The sequence below is a fragment of the Oratosquilla oratoria genome, chromosome 3 (genome assembly GCF_046742065.1).
Source record: "Oratosquilla oratoria isolate Oo_2021 chromosome 3, ASM4674206v1, whole genome shotgun sequence".
NCBI classification, from domain to species: Eukaryota; Metazoa; Arthropoda; class Malacostraca; order Stomatopoda; family Squillidae; genus Oratosquilla; species Oratosquilla oratoria.
The window spans coordinates 64,862,748-64,867,747 of NC_134779.1; positions in this window are offsets into that span (position 1 = coordinate 64,862,748).

Genomic DNA, 5,000 nt, shown 5'->3' on the forward strand with positions numbered 1-5,000 from the left:
CGGTTACAAGTTATTTGGAAATTCATGAACAAAATTGGATAGTGAAAAGGATGTCAGCGAAATGATCAGTAACGATCTCAAATCATCTAAGCAGTGGATTTCATCCTCTGAGGAAGCAAATAAGATTCTAGGACTGATTGCGCGATCTTTTGACTTCAAAAGTCCATCTCTCATTAAGTAGCTATATAAATCGTTAATTTGTCCACATTTGGAATATGCTATTTCCGTATGGTTACCGAATCTCATGAAAGACATTGACAGATCGGGAAAATTACAACGGCGAACCACAAAATGGATTCCAAATATAAAAAATAAATCAAACGAAAATCGACTAAAGCATATGAATCTATTTTCTCTCTTAAAAAAAATAAAGTAGGCTCAGAGGTGACTTGATACAGGTCTTTAAGATTCTAAAGGGATGATCTCTAAAGCGTCTATGTCGGTGACTGAGTAATTTCGCTCGCGTTTGTTGAGTGTGTGACTCTCAGAGTTTTGTGCCGTGTTGTTGCATGAGGGCTGCACCAAGTCCTGTGTAGGACGCATCAGTGTAGATTGTGAAAGGAAGCTTATGGTTTGGGAAAGCAAGGACAGGTGCCGTGGTTAAGGCTTTCTTTAAGTCCTTAAAGGCTTTCCCTTGGTCAGGTGTCCAAATGAAGGGTGTGTCCTCCTTAAGTAGTAAAGTTAATGGTGCTGATATACCAGTGTCACCTTGAATGCAACGTCTGTAAAAACCTGACAGACCAAAAAAAATTAACGTGTTCAACAGATGTAGGGCGTGGAAAATCAATAACTACCTTGACCTTGTCCTGCGAAGTTAAGATTCCTTGTATATTAAGGACATGCCCTAGGAAGCGTATTTCTTTCTGAAGGAATGAACAGTTCTTAAGCTTCAGTTTGAGACCTGCTTTTCCTAGTCGTGAGAAAACAGTGTGTAGAGTGTGTAGATGTTCGTTAATGGATTTGGAAGCGATGATCAAGTTATCGAGGTACATGAACACTGAATGACCTATGAGATCTACAAGTACTGTGTACATAAGTCGTGTGAGCACTGAAGGAGCTGAAATGAGACCCATGGCAAGTCGTTTGAAGTGATAATGACCTGTGGGTGTGCTAAAAGCTATCAGAGGCCTAGGCTCTGGAGCAAGGAGGATCTGAAAATATCCCGACATAAGTCTAAAGTCGTGAACATTACGTTGTTTTCACCGACGGAATGAAATATGTCTTGTAAGACGGATTGGGTGTCTGGTATGGTTAGTATATTTAATTCTCTGAGGTTTTTGCCAAAGAGTATGGGAGGATAGTGATCCAAGTGGCTCGAATGCAGCAAAGAACTTTTTAAGGTGTTGTATGAATTCCTGATGATTGTCGGTTTTCTCAAATAAATCAGACTGAATGACGTCACGTTACCAGCTATTGCATTATTCTTATCTATTCTGTATGTTAAGATGCTTATTTTGCTCTTGTCGTCTGTGATGTTTCTTCGTGTTATCTATGATTCAACCTCAGAGAGTAAATTGTGTAAAGGAATGTTCTTGCAATTGAAGAGAGGTTATGTTGTCTCATCCTTGACTATGGTTATAAGGTTTTGTGTAGCCATGGTGTTTTGAATAGCAGGTGAATGTTCTCAAGAGTTGTTAGCGGAAGTAGGGGACATGTTTAGTGTATTTGAATTGAGCGTAGAACGGTTTCGTGTACAGGGTCGGTATGTTGAGTCAGAGAGGGCTTTGGACTCATTCATTTACTAGCTGAGAAAAAATAGAGAGCGTCCTGCTCCTAGGTGATAATGAGAACGGAAAAACATTTACTTACCCAAGATGATGTAGGGGGTGGGTGTCCATGCAGTGGGGCGAATCGATGGAAAAATTCACTGCTGGAAACAAGGGGATTGATTAGTTGTGTATTGGTTTGGTGAGTTAAAGAAAACATGTGAAACAAAAGTGTGCATATATAAAATAATAAAATAAGAGAATTGAAGGTGGAGATCTTGCGCAGCTAGATGCGTGGGGTGGCGGGGGGGGGGTCGTTGGGTGTTGGTGCCTCGACGATCGTTGGCACGTAGAAGATGATCGTTGGAGCGTTGTAGTGTTGGCTCGTAGAAGATGATCGTTGGAGCGTTGTAGTGTTGGCTCGTAGAAGATGATCGTTGGCTGTTGGTGCAGCGACGTGCGAAGCGCTATTCAATGTTGGAGAAGGGAGATCGTCCAATTCGTGCGATGAGTAGGGGGTAGTCCAACGTCTCGGGGTTGGCGTGGTGGAGGCGGCGGGCGTCGTGGGTGCCGGACAATGCCTCGGAGAGTGGTTTCCTCGTCGTAGATGCTGGAGGAATACCTCGGAAGGGGCTTTCCTCGTCGTAGATGCTGGAGGATGCACAGCGTAGAAGTAGGACTGTTTGCTTTATAGTAGGATGGTGGGCAATGCCGCTAAGAGGGGTTGCCTCTTAATGGTGCTTGACGATGCAGGGGAGAGAGGTTTGTGCCTCGTGGCGATGCTGGATGTTGGCGAAGATTTGTAGGGTTAGGAGATGGCTATGTTCAAACGGAACCGTTGTCGTAGAGTTGTTGCTTCGTATCACACGCTGGTCCACCAGAATGTAGGGTTCTTTTTTACTTCTACATTGGTGAATTAAAGTCTTAGAGTTTTCTTTAATGTTCCAGACTGCTCTCTGCTCTACATATACAATGCAACCTCCGAGGGAGACTAGGGGTGGGGTTGCCAGAATTTACATATGTACAAGTAGGCTGTTGTCATATTCACGTTGGAGAAAAAATGTAAGAAAGGTTGGTCGCGCTGGGTTGAGCGACGGAGGAGGCGCCGGATAGGCACCGCGATGTCTTTTGTCCAACACAGGTGTCCTAGGCGTATCGGCGACACACTGGCGGCTTCTTTTGTTCAAGCAAATATTTCGGGCGTCTGACCCGAAATGCGGCGAGGCCTATTGTTCGGTTCGGGGGGTTGGCAGGAAAGCCTGATCATCGGGTTGCTAGGAACAACAGATTGTCACTTGGGAGGATCTGGAGGACAATAGATGGTCTTTGGAGAGTTGTTTTGAAGACGTTTGAAGTTCTGCTTGCTCTATATGCGTGTGTGCGTGCGTGTGCACGCTAGACATCGAAGGAGATAATAATATCACTGCATCATGTCACATTATTGAGTCACGTCACATCACTGTGTCATGTCACATCACTCTATGTCAAATCACAGATTTATGTTACATCACACGACGTCACGTCTTGCGACACCCGCGGCTGAGCTGAATGTTTACCTACGACGACCCCAGAGACCAAGGTAGCCTGAGGCCATGGCCACCACGACTCAAACTTCAGGGCAGGATTTCAGCATTGCTTTCAGGCTATTCCAGTCCACAACATCTTAAGATTGCCTCCGACGGTGGAGGGAGCCACGTTCTCCCATAGGGGGGAGGAACGTAGGTCACGTTTGCCTCGCGCGTCACGCTGGGTTGTCGCACCTTATGTAGCATGACGCTTTTTTGCGGGATTCTTTCTTTCTCGTTCGTCATCTCTTTCTCCTATTTCTGCTCTTCTTCCGCGTTTTCCTTTTTTTCTCATCTTACTCTCTGTTTTCTTTGTTTTCTTTTCAAACTCCCTCTGCCTTTTTTCCATCTTTTTATCTTATATTTCCTTATTTTCTTCGTCTTCATCCTCTTCTTTTTCTTCTTCTTCTTCTTCTTCTTCTTCTTCTTCTTCTTCTTCTTCTTCTTCTTCTTCTTCTTCTTCTTCTTCTTCTTCTTCTTCCTCCTCCTATTCTTCTTTTTTTCTTCTTCCTATTCTTATTCCAATTCTTCTTCTTCTTCTTCTTCTTCTTTTTCTTCTTCTTCTTCTTCTTCTTCTTCTTCTTCTTCTTCTTCTTCTTCTTCTTCTTCTTCTTCTTCCTCTTCTTCTTCTTCTTCTTCTTCTTCCTCTACTTCTTTTTCTTCTACCTTATTCATCCATCTCTTCTCGCCAATGAAGATACCCTTACCTCTATATTCTTCCTCCTCCTCCTTTTTCTCTTCTTCATCTCATTTCTTCTTTCTCTTCCCACCAATAAAGCTACCTTTACCTCTTAATTCTTCCTCCTCCTCCTCGTCCTCCTCCATTTCCTCCTCCTCTTCCCCCTCTTCTTTCGACTCTTCCTCCTACTCCTCCTCCTCCCCTTTTCCCCCTCCTCCTCCTCCTCCTCCTCCTCCTCCTCCTCCTTCTCCTCCTCCTACTCTTCCTCTTTCTCCTTCTATTCTTCCTCATACACTTCTTCCTCCTTCTCCTCCTCTTCCCCCTTTTCCCCTTTCTCCTCCTCTTCCTCCACCTCCACTTCCTTTTTTCTCCTCCTCCTCCTTTTCTCCCTCCTCCTCCTCCTCCATTTCTTCCTCCTCTTCCACCTCTTCCTCCTTCTCTTCCTCCTCATCTTCCTCTTCCTCCTCCCCAGTGTTGAGATATCCTCCCAGCGCGCCATCTGTAGCCGGAGCGAGGAACTACTCTCCGTCTCCGCTCTACATCACCTACGATGCGTCGGGCTTCTTCGCCTGAGGGCGTTGGGGGGCGGAGCGCGCGCACACGCGCACACACACGCACAGAAGCTTCTCGACACCGCCAGAGGGAGGGTAGGACCTTCACCGCAACCCTTCGACCTCCATCAAATTAATAAAATCACCTGAAGACAGGAACCATTGATGATGTATATACATATATATATATATATATATATATATATATATATATATATATATATATATATATATATATATATATATGTGTGTGTTTATATACATGTTTATATATAAAACCTTATTTAAGTGTCATCAGGTGATTTTATTCATACGTTTCCTTGTCTTCTTTATGATTCTTTCCCTGTCAATCTTGCCGCCATTTGATTTTATCTAGTCAAGAATGCCTCCTCTGTTATTGAGATCTGTCTTCATCTGAATAAAATCACTTGACGACAGCCAGAATTATACATGTAGTCAACATGGGACGTGTCTGCTCATGCGCACTGCGGAGAGAGAC